At 39.7% G+C, this 25222-nt stretch overlaps 1 protein-coding gene across 4 annotated transcripts in view; it reads left to right on the top strand.

The window, feature by feature from the left end:
* MAPRE2 (microtubule associated protein RP/EB family member 2) overlaps positions 1-25222 on the top strand; it is a 159830-nt gene that overhangs the window by 96293 nt on the left and 38315 nt on the right. The gene's annotated exons all lie outside the window — the stretch shown is intronic.

The following is a 25222-nucleotide window of genomic DNA, read 5'->3' as shown; positions in this document are numbered from 1 at the left end:
GCCTTCAGCTCCGATTGTGATCTTGGGGTCAAGCCCCACGGCGGGCTCTCTGCTCAGCAGGGAGCCTGCTTCCCCTCCTTCTCTCTCTGTCTGCCTCTCTGCCTACTTGTGATCTCTGTCTGTCAAATAAATAAATAAAAATCTTAAAAAAAAAAGCGCATATCCCTTCACTATCATAATTGTTGGTAATTCCATTTCTCCACCGCGCCCTACACATACTCTTCCCTCAGAGATGCTTGTTGCTGGGTGAATGAAAATCCGTTTGTAACTTAGCTGCTAAGGGCAAAGACAGAAACGTGTATCTTACTCTCAAAGTGGGTGTATGCACATGCGGATAAGGGGATTGGGGCTGGTTATCAAGAAAAGAGATGGGAAGGAAGGAGTTCAGTGGTGGATGAGCCTGTGAACAGCTTTCTCTGTAATAAGCATGGAGAGCTTTTGCTAGCAAATGCAGTGAGAAGGCAATTAGGATTTTTAGATAGAGTAGTAATAGATGTAATAAATGTTCGGATGATAAATGTAATTTTTTTGCCGATCTTTCATGTTTCTAATAAGGCAAATTCAACAAAATTTTCAGCGGCCTTTGTGAAAGATTCTTGTACCGTTCTCTGAAAGCATTGGTATGCATTTTTCAGCCACTTGCAGCTGGATGAAACCTGCTAGAAACCATTCTGGTCACTACTGAACAGATAATTTTTATTAAGATAACTCATTGGCTGCCTAAGGTTACAAGGTTGGTGATTCAGAAGAATAAAGTAGATGCAAAGGTTCCTTTCCGCTCTGAAACAGTTTTTTGCTCAAAAATACTGTAGTACAGAGGTTAACTTTTTTTTTTTTTTTTTTGCCTAAATCATGTTAATCCATGTAGTACAAAAATGGGTCTTTAATTTTAGGCAGTGGTTTCCTCAAACTGTAGACCGTATGCATTGATAATCTATAGGGCTCCTTAAAAATGCAGGTTCTTCAGATCCTTGACCTCTAAATCAGTTTCTCTGGATGTGAAGCCTAAAAACTGTATTTTAACAAGCACCCCAGGTACCTTATACCGTAGCCAAGACCTTGCAGTGCATTTTAGAGAAACCCCAAACCACTAGAAATGAAGTTAAAATATCCAAAACCTATCGGGCACAGTTTCCTCATTCATAATTTAGTCTGTGACTCTTCTCTTCAGCAATGGCATTTCACAGGAAGATGCCATCTTTCCATTTATTTATTTATGAGTTTATTTATTTATATCCTTCACTGTTCTAGAAGACATTTAAGGCAGCTAGGACAGTGCTATTAGGATAAGAACAAATCACTAAGGGATTTCTCCTCCTCATACTTACAAGTAGTCAAATTCTTGGATAATATTTTTTCCTTCGACTTTTATTTTATTTTTTTTAAAGATTTTATTTATTTGTCAGAGAGAGAGAGAAAGAGAGAGAAAGAGCACAAACAGGGGGAACAGCAGGCAGAGGAGGAAGCAGGCTCTCCACCTAGCAAGGATCCTGATGTGGGACTCAATCCCAGGACCCTGAGATCATGACCTGAGACAAAGGCAGACACTCACTGAGCCACCCAGGCATCACTCAACTTTTATTTTAATGACTTCAGTTTACTGTGTGTGATTGTATTTTAGTATGCTGTCGGAAAACACACAAAATAACTTCATGTATTTATTTATTTTTTTCTTAACTTCACATATTTAAACTGATTTTTTCTTTATTCGATAAAATCCTTTTTGCTAAAGACTCAGGCTCTAATTCTGGCAGTTCCCCTTTGGCATTTTTCCCCCCATTTGCGTTGTTTTCTTTTTTTATTTCCAGCCAAGAGATCTCCGTCCAGCTCATACTAAACCTGACGTCAGCTTTTCTTCATAGCTCATAGAGAAGTAACCTACTGCTTCACATTTGTCTTCCCTTTTCTTCAGAATTCTCTGCCTTTATAGGACATTCACTTGTATAGAAGCATCTTAAAAGAGAGGTGGTGTGAGAAGGCCTAACACTTGGAGAGAGATTGCAGTGTGTTGCAAAACAATGAAAATGACTCACTCTTATCTCCTGGTATTTTATCCCAAGAATGTAACCTTATGAAAATCTCTTTTGGACAGTAGATCTGGGCCATAGAATCATAGGCGTATTTAGTGTGCATTCATTTCTTGTGAAAAGCAGCCTTTACGTTTCAGGTGAAAGATGGGGCTGGTAAATGGAAAGCAGTTTAACAGGGATGTGCACTTGCACCTGTGATCACAGGACACCGTACAGCTCCCCTGAATCTGTTGTAAAAATGAGCAGTATTTGTGGATTTCCCACGGTTGAAGTAGGGGATTGAACCCCATGAGGCACCAGACTGATTCAGCTTCAAAACACCAAGTTATAGTTCAGTTGCTTCCTAAAATTCCCATGGCTTTTTGTGGGGTGAGATACTTTGTTTTTGCACCAGTACCAGCTCAAACCAGTGAATATTCTGTAAGGTACTCAGAGGAAGGATGGACAGCACGGTGCTAGAAATCCAGGAAAGGAAGAAAAAAAAAACAAAACAGCTTTAACAACTTGAGATACCGTGTTGGAGATGATAGGAAAGGTAGCAGACTATGTGGAGAGGAACGGAGAGAAATGGAAGGGGAATTTGATGGGGGTGGAAGAAATGTCCCTTTTCCTTTTCCTCTGCACCCCGCTTCCCGTTCCAATACACCGAATCTCCTTTGAAACTTTCAGCACCCATTTTTTTTTGTCATCACCCTCTCCTGCTGGCCGGGATCTAAGCAGCAAAGCCACTGGGTCTGCTGCTGAGTCACTGCAGGGGCTTGGCCAGCCACCTCGCGACCAGCAGCCTCAGCACCAGCGGCTCTCCCATTCCTCCAAAGCCTAGTGCAGCCTGCCTGCCCCCTCTGTGCAAGCTTCCCTTCCTCCTTCCCACCCACTCTGCAGGACAGGCCAACTGGGGACTTTTTACACCTTCAGAGATACAAATTGCGAGTTGGGGTGGGGGTGGGGCACTGCCCGGACTATCCTGTGCTGGCTGACAGCTCAGTTACCTTCCTGAGCATTTTAGTATTTTAGTAAAATTTAATTGGAATTAAACTATTTTTGCAGATGGAAAATCTAGGTATTTTCTTCACTAGCTTAGAAAGAAAGAAACATGATCAGTATTTGATTCAGTTTCAATTTGTGCTTCTCCAAATTGTCTCAAGCTCTGTCTTGGATCAAGTTTCTGGTATTTTTTTTTCTTCCGGGAAAGCTTCTAGATTCAGCTGGTCCTAATGCAATCGCTGTGGTCACATTTACAATTCTGGGGCCTTGATGGCTCTCCGGAAAGGAACTAGGTTTCACAGAAACACTCTGGGGTTCACAAAGGTGTGGCTGTCTGCCATGCCCCGGGGCCTGGACAGGTGCTGTGAGCCCCGCAGAATATTCTTTGTGACCGTTTCTGGCTGCAGTCTGTGCCTTGTAACTAGGTTAATCCCGTCCTAGTGTGTTGTCCCCGTGCTGTTTTTCTTCTGTCCGCAGAGACCTCTTTCAGGACAGGTTAGTGATGAAATCAGCTCAGTGTCTAAATTTAGTAGACCTTCTCCTGATGGCTCTCTTGAACTGAAACCAAGTAAGGATGTTTCATCTGTGTCTGTCCGCTCAAGAGCTTACTTAGCTTTATAAAATCACACTGCTATTTGTTATAAGAAAGTTAAGTCCTTGGGTTGTGTTGCTATGGTTATAGATGTAATCATATTACAATGGAATGTTATTCAAGTTTGTGACCTATTACGAAGAGAGGTAGGTTTTTGTTTGTTTGGTTTGGTTTGTTTTTTGTTTTTGTTTTTGTTTTGTTTTTTGGTTTGGGGTTTTCTTTGGTGACTTTTTTTTTTTTTCCTCCAGTTTTATTTTAAAATCCATTTACTTGGTCTTAGTACACCGGCTAATTGAAGGGCAGGGGGCCAAAAAGTAGGTTGGGTAATGAAGGGAGTGGTCCAGCCTCAGATTCAGTCACTGCACTGGGCGGTATACTCCTGTGTCCCAACTAATGCACAAGATGAAAGGGAGTTTCTTTCTCGAGCAGAATATGGAATACAGTAGGTTTTTTTTTCCCTTCTAAATTTATTTACATATATCTTTTTTAATTCTTTATTTAAATGCAATGTAATTTACATATCCTGTATTACCAGTTTCAGAGGTAGAATTTATTGATTCATCAGTTGCGTATAACACCCAGTGCTCATTACCTCAGGTGTCCCCCTTCATGCCCATCGCCCAGTTACCACATCCCCCCTCCACCTCCCCTCTGGCAACCTTGTTTCCGAGAGTTCAGCATCTCTTATGATTTGTCTTCCTATTTCCATCTTATTTTATTTTTCCTTTCCTTCCCCTCTGTTCATGTGTTTCTATCCCCTGTGCTTTGTTTCTTAAATTCCACATATGAGTGAGATCATATGGTATTTGTCGTTCTCTGACTTATTTTGCTTAGCGTAACACCCTCTAGTTCCATCCACTTCATTGCAAATGGCAAGATTCATTCTTTTGGGTGGCTGAGAAATACTCGTGTGTGTGTGTGTGTGTGTGTGTGTGTGTGTGTACGTACGTACACACTGCATCTTCTTTAGACATTCGTCTGTTGATGGACATCTGGGCTCTTTCCATAGTTTGGCTATTGTGGACGTTGCTGCTATAAACATTGGCGTGCGGGTGTCCCTTTGAATCACTATGTTTGTATCCTTTGGATAAATACCCAGTAGTGCGATTGCTGGGTTGTAGGGTAGCTCTGTTTTCAACTTTCTGAGGAACCTCCATACTGTTTTCCAGAGTGGCTGCACCAGCTTGCATTCCCACCAACAGTGTAGAAGGGTTCCCCTTTCTCCGCATCCTCACCAACATCTGTCGTTTCCTGACTTGTCAATTTTAGCCATTCTGACTGGTGTGAGGTGGTATCTTATTGTGGTTTTGATTTGTATTTCCCGGATGCCGAGTGATGTGGAGCATTTTTTCATGTATCTGTTGGCCATTTGGATGTCTTGTTTACAGAAATGTCTGTTTATGTCTTCTGTCCATTTCTTGACTGGATTATTTGGTTTTGGGGTGTTGAGTTTGGTAAGTTCTTTATAGATTTTGGACACTAGCCCTTTATCTGATAAGACATTTGCAAATATATCTTCTCCCATTAGGGAGGTAGGTTGCCTTTTAGTTTTGTTGACTGTTCCTTTGTTGTGCAATACTGAAAGTAAACATAAGTTGGTGCTTTGTTTTTGTTGGGTTTTTTGTTTACTGCATTTTGTAATCCTAAATACCCTAGTGGGAAAAAAATGTGTAGGTATTCACTTCATTGATCAAACTGGCCCTGTAAAATTGGTTTTTATGTATATGGATAATAAATACATCTTTGAAAGCAATCAGCCACATCTTCGTCTAGCTCATTACTGTATTCAGTTCTGATAATCAGTTTAGTTTTATTTGGCACACATGTTTTGACCCTTTCCTTGTGCAGGGCCCTGGGAACCCAGATAAATAAAACACAAGTCAATCAGACAAAGACAATTACTGTATGATTTCACTCATATGTGGAATTGAAGAAACAAAAAAGGATCATAGAGGAAGGGAGGGAAAAATAAAATAAGACGAAATCAGAGAGGGAGACAAATTATAAGAGAGACTCTTAACTATAGGAAACAAACTGTGAGGGTTGTGGGGGGTGAGGTAGGGGGTGGGGGTAACTGGGTGATGGGCATTAAGGAGGACACATGATGTAATGAGCACTGGGTATTATATACAACTTATGAATCACTGAACTCTACCTCTGAAATTAATAATATACTATATGTTAATTGAATTTAAATAAGATAAAATTTTTAAAAAGTCTTGGCCATTGTCCTCTAGGAGCTCAGTGCAGCATGATTCTGTTCTTGCAAAAGACTAGAGACCACGCTATGCTAAGTGCTGCTTTGGAAGAGCTTTGGGTATACTAAGGAGGGAGGGGATGGGGTCATGGAAGTCTGCAGAGAAGGACCCTCCTTCCGGTTCTTTGGGAGTTGGGTGGGTGCAGCCTCGATGACTTAGAATGGCCATAGCTTGGGAAAGACCTTAGAAATCCTCCCTCTTGAGTCGGATGAGGTGACCAATATGTAAGATACTATGTGTTTTATTAGGGACAACCCTGAAATACATGAAGCATGTTGTCTTGTATAAGAGAAAGACAGTTTTTCCTCATGATCTCATCATATAAGTATGTGAAGGTTGCTTTTACTCTATTTGAAGCAACAGTGCATACATGGGATATCCTTAGGAAACCATAGAATTGCTCATTTCTTTGTGAGAAATGCAACAATTTTTTTTTAAGTTTTATATATTTAAGTAATCTCGAACTCATGACCCCGAGATCAGGAGCTGCATTCCCTTCCTGCTGAGCCAGCCAGGCACCCCCAACAAATATTTTAAATTCCATAAAGCCAGTCCTCAGTGATAACTGCTCAGGTCCCTAACTAGATAAGTGTCATGTGACTCCATTAATTTTTTCACAGGTACACATCTACACATGCGTCCTTCTTATCCTTCCTCATTTCTGTTGGAGTCCCTCATAGGTAATGGTGAACACCATAAAATAGGGGAGATAGGCTAGGAAAATATATCACCTAAAGTGTGATTATTTTATTGAAGACTGGCAGTATTTATACTTAACAAAAAATCAAACATGTAATGACAAAGAACTAAATATAGTACCTTAACAGAAACAAAGCTAATTAATGACATATTATTAGAAACTCAAATTAATACCTTTGAGAATTCTCCATAAAATCACAAAAGCTGGTAATAATTGTATGAATTTGTACAAAGCAATCCCTTAAATTCTAGAGTTTAGTTATGTTCCCTTATCTGGGAAAATTCACAAATGTCACAAATGAATGCCATTTTCAGGGTTCTAAGTATAACACTAATTCAGAAACCCATTATCACACTTTTTTGGGTTCAGGTTCTTTTTTCTTCTAATCTATAGCAAGACCCTGCTGAGTTTTACTGGCTCAAAAACCACGAATGGGGTCCATGGCTGTTGGTCCCAAGGTGAGCACTGTTGCACTGTGGTGGGTCTAGGTGATGAGGCTCAAAAGTAGAAGTAGGGCTGAGGCTAGAATGCACTTAAGAAGCCCCAGCATTGCTGCAGCAGCTTTGCTGCCTGGAGTCCTGACTCCATGGCCCAAGGAATCTTGGTGAAGAGTTGGGGAGACATCAGGCTAGAGCCCAAGGATATGGTGGATTTTAAGACTCATTTGTTGTTTAAAATTCTAATTTCAGAAACTGTTAGAGCCCCTTCTCTCATTTTCTCTTTTATAAGCTGCTTACTTTTAAAGCATATATGTTTATTTTGAAATTATTCACCAAGATCTATAAAAACAAATATCTGAAGGGGAAATAAAAGTGTGTTCCAATATATTGAGTTGTTTGGATTTTTCTAAAGCTGTCATTTACTTTACACTATGGATTTCTTTCTTATAAAACATTACTTTGTATTCATATTGCTTTTTCTTTCCCTTTTCAGTTTAAATCATCTAAAGACTTTAACAGGAAGAGTATAAAATTGGGAGAAAATAGCCATTTCCTTTCATAAATGAACTTGTGATTACTTAAGCACCTCACATGTTTATCTGGGGAAAGACTGCAGGCCTGGAGAAGCCCTCGGATGTTTTTCAGTAGATAAACTGGAGGATCCCAGGAATGTGCTCACAGCCTTTCTCTGCTAGTAGGAGACCAAGGACCTCCTTTTGTTCTTTGCTTCTTTGCCCTTTGAATCTAAAACATGCATTTGGGAGATTCATATTTCATATCTGAAACAATCCAGATCAATCCCGCTCATTCTTACAGCTCTGATTCTTTTAACCAGGCACATAGGACATAGTCTCCTACTTGAGGGGCATAAAGATGATGTCATAAGGACTCAGCTTTTATTTATTTATTTTATTTTATTTTATTTACCATTTCCATTGTGCTTTTGTGTGTATTTACTTTAATTCTTATAACAGCCATGTATGGAAGACTAGTATTTTATATAATTTGTATTTTATATAAGAGGATAAAAGCTCAGGGAAGCCAAATGTTCATGGCTGACAGTAGAACTGGAGTCTCCTCGGGTCACAACCTTACGCCATTCAACGTATGGCAGCTGTGGATGTGGTAGCCGGCTCCCCGTGTGCGCACGTGTATGTTGGATTTTTTTCCATATCCGTTAATCAGGAACCCACTGAACATCTCCAGGATGTTAGAGGAGGAGGAGCTAGAAGTCTGTATCCTCATCCTTTATATTACATTGAAGAAATGAGATGTATTTGGTCATTCTTTTGATGACAAGGGTGTGACCCAGTGTCTCATCAAGGCCTCTCTTAGCAAAGGTGGTGAGACACTAAGAGAAAGACACAGGCACTTGCTCCCGGTCTTAGGGTGATTTTTCCCTGCTCTACTTACGGTGAGGGTGGTGTAGAGAAAAAGCCTTTCCTCTCTTCCTGTTCCCTTTGTTCCCTCTCCTGCTCTGAGTGCTTTCCATCTAAGCAAGACAAGGTGGCTCTGAGATTCTACCCTCCTTGGAAGAGCTGTTGAGCTGCCTCCAAATGATTCCTGGCCAGGGAAGCTGTAGCCAGGATAATGCCTCCTTTAGACAGACTTAAGCACGTGGGTGCCCTGTCCACTTTGAATCTCAAGACTGTAGCGCTTTCCCCAGTTGAATCCAGGCTTGCTTTAACAAGCTTGTGTCTGAGAGGACTTCATATCCTCATTTCCAGCTTTATGTGCTCTTGAGGAAAAGGAACATCTTCTGAATCATTTAACAAGTCTGGTCCCCCCCAAAGGGTATCAAGGTATCACTGTTTCCTGGTATTTCTTTCAGTTCAGTAAACCCAGTGGCAGTAGCTATGCCAAGACCTCTGTTGGTCCTTGTCCATCCCCTTCAGCATGAAAAGTTGCTCTTCTTAGCCTCCTGTGAAGGACATGCTAGTGCAGTATTAAAGAGAATTCACCCATTTCCCATCCAGTTCTGTCCCCTGATTCCCATATCTGTTTCCCAACTCCAGCCAGATAGAAACTCTGGAGCCATGAGTGTGGTCATTGTAGTGGACACTGTGCTAAAACAGTGGAGAGGTGGGTTGGGTACCACCTCCAGTCTCAAATGAGTTACCAGTCAACTAGGAGAGAGACAGCTAATTAAAATACAAGGCAGCCCACTTCTGGGCCTCCATACCCATTAGCTTGAAATAGCTAATTCTGTACAAAGAATAGAAAAACATCATAGAGGAAGTGCTGTTTGGACTCAGCCTTAAAGAATGAGAATTCTCTACTCAAGTATAAGTGTCAAAAGGACATTTTAGGTAGAAAATGTTTGCTGAAAGCAGAGAGAAGATGCAGTGTTTTATGCATGTACATGTGTGCATAAGACTGAAACGTACATCAAGATTCAAGGCGGCAGAAGAGGGAAAGTAATGTCTCAAATAATAAATGCTGTAGTATTCAAAGAAAGATTATTTTAGTCTAGCAAAGGTTCTTGTCTTAGCCTTACTTATGTCTTTGGCCAAACAGCCATGCAGATTTAGTGGATGGTGAATAAATATTTATGAAGCATAATTTAATTGAAATACTATTCAAACTGGATTTTTTAATGTGGTTAAGATTCAGGCCAAGAAGGGGATGATGGAGATTTTGAACAAAAGTACCGTTCAGATGTCCTTTTGATGTTGTATGATGTCCACAGATACTTTATTTAGGGCCTACTGTGTGTCCGGTGATGGGCTAGGAGCTGGGGATGTAGTTACATAAAAACAGATCATACCCAGTGGACACCTGTTCATGCCTTTACTACTGAAGTTCTCCTCGATCCTTGGATCCAGATCATTCAGGTTCCTTTTCCTCTGGCTTCCCTGAGTACAAAGCAGAGGCGAAACATGGTCCCTGGACGTAAGTAGATGTCCAGATGGTCTCCCCATTCAGGTGGCCTCTAACACTAACAGGCACTTTGTGCATGGGAATATCTGAAACATTAACGGGCTGTCTAGTTTTTCCACAGTTACGATGATCAAGCCAGTGGGGTGCCTGGGTGGTTCAGACAGTTAAGCTCTAACTCTTGATCTCAGCTCAGGTCTTGATCTCAGGGTCATGAGTTTAAGCCCCATGCTGGACTCCTACTTTATTTATTTATTTATTTATTTATTTTTTAAAAGATTTTATTTGTTTATTTGAAAGACAGAGATCAGAAGTAGGCAGAGAAGCAGGCAGAGAGAGAGGAAGGGAAGCAGGCTCCCTGCTGAGCAGAGAGCCTGATGCGGGGCTTGATCCCAGGACCCTGGGATCATGACCTGAGCTGAAGGCAGAGGCTTTAACCCACTGAGCCACCCAGGTGCCCCTGGACTCCTACTTTAAAAAAAAAAAAAAAAAAAAAAATCCAGGTGCCCGGGTGGCTCCACTGGTTGAACAACTGCCTTTGGCTCAGGTCATGATCCGGGAGTCCTGGGATCGAGCCCCATGTCAGACTCCTTGCTCAGCGGGAAGTCTGCTTCTCCCTCTCTCTCTGCCTACCACTCCCCCTGCATGTGCACTCTCTTTCTGTCAAATAAATAAAAATAAGTCTTTAAAAAAAAAGATCAAGGCAAGCAGCTTCAAATTTTCCTGTTCTTCAAAGGAAAGTACTTTTTCTAACATACTTTTTCTGAATTATGTTCTTGGATATAAAGTTTATCAGACATGTAGACACTATAAAAGAGGAGTGTCAGAAGTCACCGTCAAATGCTTGGTCATGTCAGAATTGCATACCTGGAAAAAATAATTGAATTACTTGGCAACTCTACACCATGGCTCTGCAGGTTGGGTTTTTTCCATCCTGGAACCATTACGTAATTCCGACAGATTGCAAATTACCTCTGTGTTTGTTCCCTCCCTTCCAAAGGTTTGATCTTGCCCAAGTATTAATACTCATAGACTTTTATGACCAAATTATTTGACAGTAAGAAGCATGTAAATAGGAAGCTTATGCCAACACAATTTCCTGCAGTTTCTGTTCTCTGTAAGAAGATCATTCTCCACGTTGATTTCTTCTAGATTATATTGTATGATAATTCATAGAAGAACATTAGGAAACCGAACAAGGCGCCACATTTTCATGAAAATGTGTATGTCAACTCTAAAATTATATGTAATTGTGTTTAAATCTAATGTTCAAAAAAACTCCTTTCCTGTTTTTTTTTAAATTCCTTTTTTTTTTTTTCATTTCCCCTATGGTCGTATAATTGAATCCCTGAAATAAATACTCATCCATTCCTCATACTAATTTAGATTTCTCCTAATACTAGAGTCTTTCTGAGAAAAGCAATGTGTTCTGAGATTAACCTGTGAAATATAAAGAAAACAGTTCATTATAGAAGAATATTCTCTCATGTGTCACCGCCTGCATGCATGTCAAATGGTGGTTCTTCCCAAAGTGTTGGGGGCTTTTTTGGATACCACCCCTGGCCTTCTGGGCTTTTTTCTGGCCCCCAGACCTCTTCTCTGGGAGGTGTAGGGAAGGGAACGCTCTGGCAGGTAGAGGGTGTTACTGGCATTGGTGAGAGCGGGTGGACTGCATGTGAGGGGGAGCGGTGATAAGTAAGGAGCTGTCACCTGTAAGCCTTGGAGAACAGGTGAAGTAATGTGGATCTAGAAGAGCCCCCAGTCCCAGAGACAGTGACCTCAGCCACAAAAAGATCAGCTGTAGAGAGAGGTCCATTGCATAAAAGTGGACTGCGGGTTTGGTTTGTTCTGGTCATTTCATACCACTATATCTTGCACTGTGTGAAGAGCTTCTTTGTCAGCTAGGATACCAAGAGTTTACATAGTGGCCTAGCATGGACTGTTGGTAGAGTGATATGGTAGACATTCCTTAAGAAACTGGAAGGAGCGCATAGGCTTTAGGTCTCTTGCCATTATCTCATTTTCCCTTAAAATAGATATATCCTAAAAATTGGAGCTTCAAAATGGTGTACTTTGGGGCACCTGGGTGGCTCTGTTGGTTATGCTTCCAACTCATGATTTCATTGCAGGTCATGATCTCAGGGTAGTGGGTTCAAGCCCTAAATGGAAGGTGGTGTCTGTGCTCATCAGGGAGTCTGCTTGAGATTCTCTTCCTCTGCCCCTCCCCCCACTCATAGGCTCACATTCTCTCTGTCTCTCAAAAGAATAAATCTTTTTTAAAAATGGCATACTTTAGGCATTTTTCTATAAAGACACTTGTGCCCAGAAATAAGCATATTTATTAATAAGCAAATAACCAAATTAATTTGCCTCTCTTCTTGGCTTATAAAGCTTTGAGTAGTTACTGCAACCAGTCTTTCCAGCATCATTTCCATGACCAACTGCCCTTACCCTACATTTGCCCTAAATCATCTTTCACCAAATGTCCTAATTCCCTCTTTGCTTGGAATGCCTTCTTTGAGGGCCATCTCCAATGTCAGCTTCCTCCCTTTCTTCCAGATGTGAGCTCTCCCTGTTCTCAAAGTTCAGATTTCTGTAAAGTCTTAAGGTCATTGAGTACCTAAAATCTCAACATCAGAGGGTATGAAGCTCCTTGAGGAGCAGAAATGACCATGCAAGTTGAACTTGAGTTAATCTGTTTGAGAATATTGCTTATTCTTTCTTGGCATTTTCTTGGGCAGAATGTTGAACATTAATGCCTTTAGATTTATGTGTCTCTGCTATATCCTTGAGCACTTCTAGTTTTGTGTGTTTGCCGATTTTCCTATTTCTCTGAGCTCTCAAAACTAAGTTACTTCTTTAAAACCCAATTCCTCGGGGCACCTGGGTGGCTCAGTGGGTTAAGTCGCTGCCTTCGGCTCAGGTCATGATCTCAGGGTCCTGGGATCGAGCCCCGCATCGGGCTCTCTGCTCAGCAGGGAGCCTGCTTCCTCCCCCCCCCCCCCCCGCCTGCCTTTCTGTCTACTTGTGATCTCTATCTGTCAAATAAATAAATAAAATCTTAAAAAAAATAAAATAAAATAAAATCCAATTCCTCAATAAGTATTGGTGGTTTATTGGTTTTTCATTGATTAATAAAGGGACATCCCTGTATGTCTCCTACAGACAGGCATTTCTTTAGCATAACCAAAAAAATTAGAAACAATCCATTTTTTCCAGAATCTTGCCACCTCCTTAAGCTTTTTGTGATGAAAATACTCCCTTTTTACCTAGTCTTGTAATTTCAACACTTCAAACAAAATTGTCCGTTGAAGTAGAGGAGGTAATACAAAACAGTGGGAAAACACCAAGTGCAAATGTAAAGAGACTTTGTTCCCTGATGTCACAGCTTTACAGAAGCTGGTGCTGATGACCGAAATAAGAAAACTGACTCCTTCAGACTGAGCTTCATATGTACCTCTTTAACTTGTTTTTCATTTGTAAGAAAGGCTTTTTGTGCTTCCTTTTCTCCACTTTCTGGAATGCCAGATTCTAACTTTAGTTCTATTCTGGGAGTCAAGCCTTTGGGACATCTCACTGCCAGTTTCGGTATCAGACTCTCTGGAAGCCAGTGACCTTTTGTCCTGCACACCATGCCTGCCTGTGCTCCAAGTGCTTCTACTTCTTTCATTCCTGATGCCCTTGTAGACGTCAGATCTTTCTGTACGAAGCTGGATAGCTTGTACGAGACAGCTTGTTTTGGTAAAATTTGAGCCCATTACCCTAAAGGACATCACTGGTGTTAGAAGCTAGAAGTCAACCAGGCTCCCAGCACTGGATTGTCCATTAGCAGATGTAAAGAAGTATTTTTTTTTTAAAGATTTATTTATTTTAGAGAGCACACACATGGGTGCATGCAAGATGGGGAGAAGCAGAGGCAGGGGGAGAGAAAGAAAATCCTCAAGCAGACTCCACACCAAGCACAGAGCCCAGGAGTGGGCTCAGTCTTATGACCTTGAGATCATGACCTGAGCCGAAATCAGGAGTTGGATGCTTAATAGACTAAGCTACCCAGGCACCCCTGAAAAGAAGTATTTCAGACCAACAAGATAATTCTTCACCTTCCATTTCTTTTAATTGTCTGAATCTTTTTCTGTATCAGTAGGCAGATTTGAAGTTTTGTATTTTTTCCTAAAAGCATTAAAATAGAAGATGACAAGTTATAGGGTTAATTGCCGTTTAGTTGGAAAAAACAAAACAAAACAACTAGAAGTAGTCTGGTTATACTTCAGTGTCTTTATATTCTTGTCTTCAACTGAGAGTTAGAAAAGTTTCTACAAAAATTTTCACAAATACCATTCGTAAGATACCAGCTCTCTTCTGTGTATTATAGATTTGTATCCATTATAATCTGTAATTATTGCTCTAAAATTTACCTTTTATCTGAGAACACTGATACCTAAATCTTAAGGGCTATTTCACATGTAAATTTTTGCTACATTGGCATTCCTTTTGAAAAATATTCTTTATTCTTCCATGATTTTTTAGAAGCACCTTTAAATCAACTCAGTACACCAATCGTACTATCTGATCAATTTTTTTTTTTTTAATATTTTGTTTATTGATTTGACAGAGATCACAAATAGGCAGAGAGAGAGAGGAGGAAGCAGGATCCCTGCTGAGTAGAGAGCCCGATGCGGAGCTCGATCCCCGGACCCCGGGATCATGACCTGAGCCGAAGGCAGAGGCTTTAATCCACTGAGCCACCCAGGCGCCCCTGATCAGTTTTTTCTTAATGGCAGATCTCACTTTTAACACTGCTCTGCAATTTTCTTAGTCAAAAACCCAATTTAAGGGTAGCATTACCTTTTTAAAAGTATTCTTGCTCAGTCGTTTAAGTGTTTTACTCTTGATTTTGGCTCAGGTCATGATCTCAGGGTCATGAGATGGAGCCCTGCATCAGGCTCTGTGCTCAGCAGGGAGTCTGCTTGAGATTCTCTTTCTCCCTCTTCCTCTGTCCCTACCCCTGCTCACACGTACTCTCTTTCTAAAATAAATCTTTAATAAAAATAAAAATGGAAAGTATTCTAGTTTCTTAAAGGCAGGTTATAAGCACAGAATGTTAGTGCCTTTAGCTGCAATTTGCTGCAGACTTACATGATTTTAATTTTTATTTTTATTGAATTCTACAGTATTATTTTCAGGCATACAACATAGTGACCAACAGTTATATATGTTATGAAATGCTCACCATGGTAAGTGTAGTTCATCTGTTACCATACAAATATTACTGCTGGTATTTCTTATACAGCACTTCTCATTTCTATTATTTCATAATTAGAAGTTATAAGATGCTTCAAAAGGTTTTATATCCTCTGAATTAGTAAAAACCTGAGTGTGCATATCAGATGAGAGCCCAACCACATGGTTTGGCAAGGCCTTGTAATATATCCGCTGATACTCTTAAAAATGCATCTGCCTGAATAGTGATTGCTGGCACATTTCTTTCTCTGTAAAGAAGGAGATGAAAATGTCCTTTGACAGCTTACTCTTTATGTGGAAAATGGAAAGGATGGGGTGCTTTTCAGCACCCTCCACAATTCATATAAGCCTGCTCTGTCTACGTCTGCGGGAGTTGAAATCTTCCTGCTGGTTATTACTCCTTTTCCTCTTTCTAAAATCAGTTTGAAAGTTACTTGTCTTTGGGGCTTGTTTAAAATATGAATAAAAAGTTTGACATAACTCCAAACAGTGGGAAGGAGCAGGAAGCTGAGTGGAGGACCGTGGGAATTCCAGAGAACAAGCTCCATGGAAGCTAGATTTCTGCACTCTGGATCTTTCTTTTTGCACTTGTGACTCGGGGCAGATGAAAAAGACAGTGTCCTAAAGTTCACTCTAACAGCGTGAAATAATACTGTGGTAACCAAAGCTAGCAAGCTGCTCTTCATGCCAGGAATGTGGGACATGCCCGTAAAAACAAAAACAGAGCTACTACTAACTTAATAGTATTTTTGTTGGATTAGGAAGATGCAGCTGAACTTGAGGATTTTTAAATTCCTTTAAGTTGTTAATGTTTCAAAGCATTATTTCACAGCGGCCATTAAGCTCAAGCCTTGCATTTGTGTAGGGAGGGAGAGTTCTGCTGATGTCCTGGAAATCTGTGACCCTGTGTTCTGCAGCCTCAATTCCCTTGATAAGAAGCCCTGACTTCCCAAAGGGGAATAGGATACTGCCTTCAGCTAGAGGTGAGAGCTTCAGTTACAAACTGAAGTCACACCAGATTAAGGAGTGACAGGGCTGAATGCAAAAATAGAGCTGGAATGATCCTGATTATTGTGTAAAACAATATTCCAATAGGAAATATCTTTACTAAGTCAACCGTGGAAGGTGCCAGAACATGCAGTTCTGTTGCTGCGTATGTAAATGTCTGGAGCTCCAGGAGGAATACACGGGAGAGCCGTAATCCAGAAGGGGCGTGTATGCCCCCACCTTCCAGGAGCATGAGTCCAGGCACAGCTGTGTCCCTAGTGTCTCTTCCAGCAACTACGACAAGAGATGGTGATGGCTAGAAGCAAGAGTGCTGGCAAAAGTCTTAGTCATTTGAGAACGAAGCATTATTGTCTCCTGATTAGCAGAAGTATCAAGTATCCTTGAAAAGAGACGTTGGTGGCAGAGAATTAGAGAATCATCTAATTTTAGAGCTTAGAGATGTATCCAAACCTGACGTTTTGCAGATAGGAATACTGCTGGCTTAGAAAGGTTTGATGACCTGTCACAGTCCATTCAGGATGATTAAGGCTTAGATCCAAGGACCAAAAATTCAGTTCTCTGTCCTCCTCTGCCCGCTTCCTGGGCAAGACACACTGCAAGAGAGACTAAGGGTAGCTTGAGAGAAGAAGCATTGCCACAAGTCATTTACCTGCAAAGAAAGATATAATTGTGTGGATATGTCTGGCAAATTAAAGTTGTCATTCTTCTGACCCTTCATCAGTACCACTTAAGATGGTAGAAAGTTGTCATTGAATCCAGTGATACAGACATTTCTGTGTAATCGCTCCTTGGCATGTGAGAACATCAGGTGGGCAATTTGAGTAGCTCTTTGTGGCAAAACCCAATATAGCTTAATGTCTTCAGCACAGATGATGTCGCATTTCCGGGAAAGCGCTTGGAGATTTTGGCAACAATAATATATATGTATTAACTTTATATATATACACATCACATAAATATATAAAACTAAATTCTTACGTGTGTACATATACTGGAATACACAGGAACAAACAAATGAACCATCCATCCAGCCCAAGATTGTCCTGTGATGAGGAAAGGGATCATTGACGCTCCACCCCTGACATCAGCCTGAAAGGTTCATGCGGTCTCTTGCAGTTTATTTTGTGACTTCTTACTGAATTATAATCTAGAAAAATTTCTGAACTTTGAATTTTCAGTTATCATTTCCTAGAAGCAGCATATGAGAAGAGGAAATATTTAGGAAACTGAAGTTCAGATCAGAATATAAATTCCAATTCTGTTATTTTTTATTAGTTGGATGACTTTCTGAACTTTGTTCCCAAATCTCTAAAATAGGGGTGGTGGCGATGAAAATATCCCGGTGAGGTTCCAGATGTTAAAAATAGATGTGAAACCTTTAACAGATTTCACATAAATATGGGTATTTTCATTTCTTACCTCTTGGCATAATCTATAAACTAATGTTTCCTTTTTTGTTTTCTGGACATTTCCCTTTAAAAATGTCAACTTATCCTGATATTAATGTCATGTCAAATCCTGGAATCTGGTAGAAATGAGCTTATCTTCTCATGCTTTTCATGATTCCAAGACTTAAATCCTATGGCCTTGAATCTTTTGAGTGTAAAAAGTCATTTTTGAGTTCTGCCTTCATACCATGCCTCATCTAGTCATTTTGGATCCTGTCCCCAAACTTTTTAGCTCCAGTAGGTCCCTTCTGATGTTTAACAACTGAAACCATTCTTATGGCTATAAGTACAAGCATAGCATGGCACTCTACAAAGAATATTTTCCTTTTTTCTATTTCCTCATTTTCAAAACTCGTTGACCTTAATGAGGGCAGAATACCTTGAGTTCATGGGTTCAGAGCATGGCCCCTCAATCTTGTTAATAAGCACAACATCCTAAATTTGGATTGCTTTTCCCAGATGTATCATATTTAGCCTTTTGAAGCTTGTCTTTCTCCTTTCTGCAAACCTGGGTTCCAGGGCGCTTTTTGTTTAGACTGCTTGTTAATTTTTACCCTGTCAGTTATTAAAATATATAGCAACTCTCCCTGTACTCTTATTTGGGACTTTGGTAACATTAGAATTTTACTGTCAACCAGCCCTTGTTGTGGCTGAACTGCTGCAACCTGTAAACCTTGATTTGTTGACCAGATAGTTAAGGCCACCCTGTACCAGGGACTGTATTAAAAGCTTGTATACAGAAGGAAGCTAGACAGATGAAGTGTTAGCACTCTTGAAATTTACATCGCAGTGAAGGGAAGGGAAACCACAGACCAATATAAGAATTAGTAAAATAGACCTAAAGTAAGATGACATGGTGGAGAGTCACTTCAAATAAAGTCAGATGGAACTAGAGCATAGAGAAATTGACACTGCAAGAGAGACTAAGGGCAGTTGGACCCATGACTTCAGTGAGAAGGTGAGAGGAGATGTGATAGAGAGCACAGCTGGAGGTTTCACCTTGGATAGATGGCAGAATACAACAGCCTTGTTCAAGTTATGCCTTGGTTATAGTTTCCTGCCCCAACAGGAAGTCTTGACCATGTTCTTAGTAGCAACAATTAACTTCAAAGCATTCTTTCATCATGTTTCTTGGGCACTACAGATTTGGGGAACTGGATGTTGAAAATACCCAGACGGACATACCCAGGGGCAGTCACAACAAATCTTAAGCATAGTCCCCAAAGTCAGTAAGCTATTTCTTTAAAATTTTCAGGGGTTCCTTTGACTCTAGAGAATATGACCTATGAGAGAATACCTTAAGTGATCAACTAATGTACCATTTACTGGAGATGCTCATATGATCTACTCTTTTTGCATTGCTTGTTGGATAAAAATGACCCTGCTTGTTTGATCCTCATGTGATTCTGAAAGCATAGAGGTGGGAAAAGCTGAGGATATACAGAGAGTAAACTGTGCCATTGGCAAGCTAATAATTTTTTTTTTTTTTACTTTAGTGCACAAGCTTTTAGACCCTCAAAAATAGGAAAATGTTCCCAACATATTTTTAAACTTAAAAAATCATAAATAGGACAAAAGCACACAAAGTTTCAGTCTCATGAGTATAGATGCAAAAATCATGAAGCCTTTGTGAGTCTAAACCAGCACTGTAATAAAAGCTTAGTAAACATCCCCATGTGGGACTTATACCAGGAATGCAAAGATGATTCAACTTTAGGAAATGGAGAATGTGACTGATCAGTTAATAGGTCAAAGGAGAAAACATTTTTATTGTCTCCGTGGTTGCTGAAAAGGTAGATATCGGGATCCTTTCCTCATACAGCTATTAGTAAAACTCATAGTATCAGAAATCAGTGGCCAATAACAGACTTAAAGGAAGAAGAAGAAGAGATATTCTCACTAAAGAAAAAAAGTGTATATATAAACAAATATACACACATAAAAATATATTACAAAATATCATTTTATGTATTATTTGTCTCTAGGAAACTGAAGGGAAACAACTGTGAATTTATTAGAACTCATGAGTTGGAAAATGAATGTTTAAAAACCAAATAGCCTAGATAAAATGGTTAAACACCTAGAAAGACATAACTACTGAAACTTAAAATAGAAATTCTTAATGGACCTATATAATAGGAAATGGAATTAGTCATTTTTAAAGAATCCCAGAAAGAAAAGCCAGAACCCAGATGACTTCAATTGTGAATTCTACCGAGTGTTTAAAAAAAAAAAAAATTAACACCAATCCTTCACAAATCCTTTCAAAACATAAGAGGAAAGAAACACCTTCTAACTTACTCTTTGAGGGCCAGTATCAACCCAAACCAAAGATACAACAAGAAAACTACAGACCAGCATCTCTTATGAATAGACACAATTTCTCAACAAAGTACTAGCAAAGTGGATCTGGCAACATGTAAAGAGGATTATGTGCCATAATCAAATGAGATTAATGCAAGGTTGGATCAAATGGGAGTAAAGAAACCAATGTGAAACATCATTTAATAGAGTAAAGGACAGGGGCGCCCGGGTGGCTCAGTGGGTTAAGGCCTCTGCCTTCAGCTCAGGTCATGATCCCAGGGTCCTGGGATTGAGCCCCGCATCAGGCTCTCTGCTCGGCAGGGAGCCTGCTTCCCCTTCTCTCTCTGCCTGCCTCTCTGCCTACTTGTGATCTCTGTCTGTCAAATAAATAAATAAAATCTTTTAAAAAAAAAATAGAGTAAAGGACAAAAGCCATGTGATAATAGATGCAGAAAAAGCATTTGACAAAATTCAGCACCCTTTTGTTTTAAAAAATACTAAAGGAGAAACAGAAGGGAACTTCCTCGATCTGATAATGCTATCTATGAGAAACTCGGAGCTAACATCCTACTCAGTGGTGAAGAGCTGGATGCTCCCCCCACCCTCAAGACCAGACCAGGATGTTCACTGTCAGCACTTTTTTTGACATTGTACTAAATGTTCAAGCCGTAGCAATTGGGCAAGAAAAATAAGCATTGAGTTTAGAAAGAAAATAAAATTGTCTCTGTTTATGGATGTCATGATCTTGTATGGGGGAAAAAAAGTCCTAAGCACCAAGCACCAAGAAACTATTATAACTGAAAAAATGAGTTAAGCAAGGTTGCAGGATATATAAGATCAATACCTGAAAATCAATTGTATTTCTTTCATATTAACAATGAACAATCCAAAAACAGAATTAAGAATACAATTCCACTTACAATAGCATTTAAAAAAATAAAAATTTAAAAGTGGAAGGCTTATATACTGAAAACTAGAAAACATCATTGAAAGAAATTAAGTGGAAAGACATCCCATGTTCATGGATTGGAAGACTAACTATTGTTAGGGCAATATTTTTCAAATCTCTAGATTCAGTCCAATCCCTATCAAAGTCTTAGCTGCCTTTTTACAGAAATTGATGAACTGATCCTAAAACTAATATGGAAATGCAAGGAAACCAGAATATCTGTTTGGAAAAGAAAAGCAAAGTTGTAGGACTTCTGCTTTGATTTCAAAACTGAGTACAAAGCAATAGTAATCAAGACTATTACTACATAAGGATAGATATATAAATAGAATTAGGAGCCCAGAAAATACCCATACATTGAAAGCTAATTGATTTCCAACCAGAAAGCCAAGACAATTGAAAGTATAGTCTTTTCAACAAATGGTGCCAGGACAGCTGTCACATGCAAAATTATGAAGTTAGACCCAAACGTTACACCTATATATACAAGAAAGAATTCGAAATGGATCATTGAACCTAAATGTATGAACTAAAACCACAACTTTTAGAAGAAAATGTAGGTGGAAATCATTACACTCTTGGGTTAGGCAGTGGTTTGTTAGAAATGACAAAAGCCCAAGTGACCAAAAAAGTAAAAAAATTGTGCTTCATCAAAAGTAAAAATGTGTGTTGCATGCCTGGGTGACTCCATTGGTCAAGCGTCCAGCTCTGTGATTTCAGCTTGGGTCATGATCTCAAGGCTGTGGGATTGAGTCCCATGCCGGGCTCCATGGTCAGTGAGGAGTCTGCTTGAGATTCTCTCTCTTCCTGTCCTTCTACCCCGTTTGCATACTTGCACTCTCTCTCTCTGTCATAAATAATAAAATCTTAGAACAAAAGTAAAAATGTGTGTGCTTCAAAAGATACTATCAAGGGCACCTGGGTGGCTCAGTCAGTTAAGTGTCTGCCTTTGGCTCAGGTCATGATCCCTGGGTCCTGGGGTCAAGCCCCGCATGGGGCTTCCTGCTTAGCGGGGAGTCTGCTTCTCTCTCTCTCTCTCTCAGCCCTTCCCCACTGCTCATTCTCTCTCTCTCTCTCAAATAAATAAATAAAATCTTTTTTTAAAAAAAGATACTATCAGGAAAGTAAGGACAATCCACAGAAAAGAGGAAGTATTTGCAAATTAGATACCTGATAAGAGACTTGACCCTAAAATGTAGAAAAAACTTTCATCGATAAAATGAAAAATAACCCTCTTTATAAATGGGCAAAGCATTTTGCATAAACATTTCTCCAAAGAAGATCTATAAATGGCCAAAAAGCACATGAAAAAGATGTTTAACATTATCAGTCTTCAGGGAAATCAAATCAAAATTTACACTGACTAGGATGAATAGAATCAAAGACAATTATGATTGGTGAAAATGTGGAGAAACTGGAACCCTCATACATTGCTGGTGGGAATGTAAAATAGAAAACAGTTTGGCAGTTCCTCAGATGTTAAATATAGAGAGAGGTGTACCACAGCCCAAGAGAACTGAAAACTTAAGTCTACACAAAATCTTCTACATGAGAGTTCATCGTAGCTTTGCTCATAATAGGCCAAAAGTGAAAACCCAAATGTTCATCAGCTGATAATAAATCAATAAAATGTGGTATATGCACATAACAGAATATTTTTAAGCCATAGAAAGGAATATAAAGTTCTGATACACGCCACAACACGGGTGAACCTTGAAAAGATTTTGCTAAGTTAAACCAGACACAAAGGCTGCATGTTTTATGATTCATTTATATGAAATGTCCGGAATAGGCAGACCCATAGAGACAGAAAATAGATTAGTGGTTGGTTACCAGGATCCGGGGGTAGGGGAGAGAGTGACTGCTAATGGATATGAAGTTTATTCTGGTGATAATGAAAGCCTTCTGGAATTAAATAGTAGTGATGGATGCATGATTCTGTGAATACCTTCAATGCCACAGAATTGTATATAATTGACCCTTGAACAACATGGGTTTAAACTGTCCCTTTTCATTGACATGTGGATTTTTTTAAAGATAAGTACAGTACAGTATCATAAATATAGTTTCTCCTGTGATTTTCTTAACATTTTCTCTAGCTTGATTTATTATAAGAATATAGTATTTGGATAGAATACATGTGCACATACAAAACTTTTTGACTGTTATCGGTAAGGCTTCTAGTCAACAGTAGGCTCTTAGTAGTTCAGTTTTTTGGAAGTCAGAAGTTACCTGCAGATTTTCAACTGTGTGGGAAGGTCAGCACCCCTAGCACTCATGTTATTCAGGGGTCAACTGTACTTTAAAAAGCTGGACTTTCATATGTGAGTTATATCTCAAAGAGCTGATATTTAGTAAATGACTACTTTTTTAAAGAAAATATATTTTTTATATGCCATGAATGACAAATATAAAAATAGAAAGGCGAGAATACATGGATGATGAAATTTAAGACAAATAAGTTTTGAGAAAAAGGGAAATTATACTGCAGATAATAGTATATATTATAGTATTTGATTAGCAGAGTATGAACTTCACCACTGGGACAGACCAAAATAAATTTAAGTCTAGAAAGAGATGTAAATGCATGTATTAGGAAACCAATATATAGTAAAACTAATGCTTTTCCTCAGTGGGAAAAATACAGTTTATTCATGAAATGATGACATTCAACACCTAGCTGACTTTAACAGTTGGCATTTGCCGTTGAAAATAGCAAAAAATAATCCTGGCAAGCTTAGGCAGAGACACATTTACAGGAAGAATATTTGGTAGCTCAGTCAGTAGGAAATCAGGCTAGAAGCTGGGAACAGAGCCTCCCTTGTGCCGTTCGCCTAGGATGCCACTGTGCTGCTGTCACAGGACTCTAAATCCCACCCATGCCACCATGACTAAATTCTAATAGTCCCTGTGTATGTCTGTCACTATTAAGACTGTGAGACCTAGGCAGAGCCCAGGACATAGCCCCGCATCTTTCCTGCTGGGGATGGGGAAAAGGATATCTGCTCGCCATCAGTATTGTGGTGGGAGGCAAGGCACTGTCACATCAACCCAGACAGGAAGGTGCCCAAATGTTGGTGAGCCAAAAATGACAGATTCCCACTAACATTTGGAGTAACTAAAATTAGAGCCATCCTTTATGATATGGACCAAAATAAATTCTACATGAATTCAGAATGTAAATGTGAATCTTGAGACCATAAAATACTTGAAGAAAATATATGTGAATATTTATCTAATCTTGGGTTGGGAAAGTTGCTTAGCATGAAAAAAAAAATCAGACAACCATTAAACATGTCAGTAGAGACCGTTAACGACCCAGAAGGGAATCAGTCTGTTAGATTAAAGGAAAAAATAAATAAATAAAATGGTATATACCAGAACATTAACAGTGGTTCTCTCTCTCTATCTCTCTTTTTTAAGATTTTATTTTATTTATCTGATAGAGATCACAAGTAGGCAGAGAAGCAGGCAGACAGAGAGGGGGAAGCAGGCTCCCTGCTGAGCAGAGAGCCCAACACAGGGCTCGATCCCAGGACCCTGAGATCATTACCTGAGCTGAAGCCAGAGGCTTAACCCACTGAGCCACCCAGGTGCCCCAACGGTGGCTCTCTTTAGGTGAACTAGAAATGGTTTCTCCTTTTTTCCTATTTCAAGTTTGGTTTTTTTTCCAAAACCTGTTACTACTTTTTAAATTTGGGAAGTGAGTGAGTTGGTCGATTGGTTTGTAAGAATACATAGGTGTCTGGATCTTTAGAAGTACATTTCATGCTAAACGCTACAGAAGGAAGAACTCTTCCAAAAGTGGGTAATGAGACAGTTATGTTTAGACACCCCATCTCTTGTAAAAAAAAAAAATGTTCAAATGGCCATCGGAATTTGTTCCATGTGGGGGCACTTCAAAAGGAAGACCTGAATAATTGAATTATGACTGTAAGAATGCCCAAGATCATGATGTTTCTCTTACCTCCTCCAGGGTTTGTTTTTAAGAGAGCCCATCTGCTTGCATAGGAATATACTAGTTTGTCCTCAGGGTATTGGAGTCTAAGGGGAAACCTCACAGATCCCAAGATTCTGGAGGTGATATTTACTGTGGTCTATATTTCATTACCTTATACTCTTACCTACAAACAATGAGCTGCCTCACCATTTCCTGTCGAGGCAGCTGTTAGATCCCCAGTACCTTGTTCAATCTTGGATTCCTATCTCAGTAAAGGATGCTTAGTATCTCTGGCCTAAGAGATGAGTTGGTTTCTCCCGATGTAAAGTGAATCTCCTAGATGGAATAAAGAGCTTCTCACAGAAACCTTGATACCAGAGGATGAGGGGAGGCTTTCATGTTCCAGAAAGGCCATCGCTGGCACATTATAGAGACAGACCAAGAGATCTGG

Source organism: Martes martes (assembly GCF_963455335.1).
Source record: "Martes martes genome assembly, chromosome: 13".
Classification (NCBI taxonomy): Eukaryota; Metazoa; Chordata; class Mammalia; order Carnivora; family Mustelidae; genus Martes; species Martes martes.
Note: the sequence above shows the minus strand (reverse complement) of the source record. Positions and strands in the feature narration are given on the sequence as shown.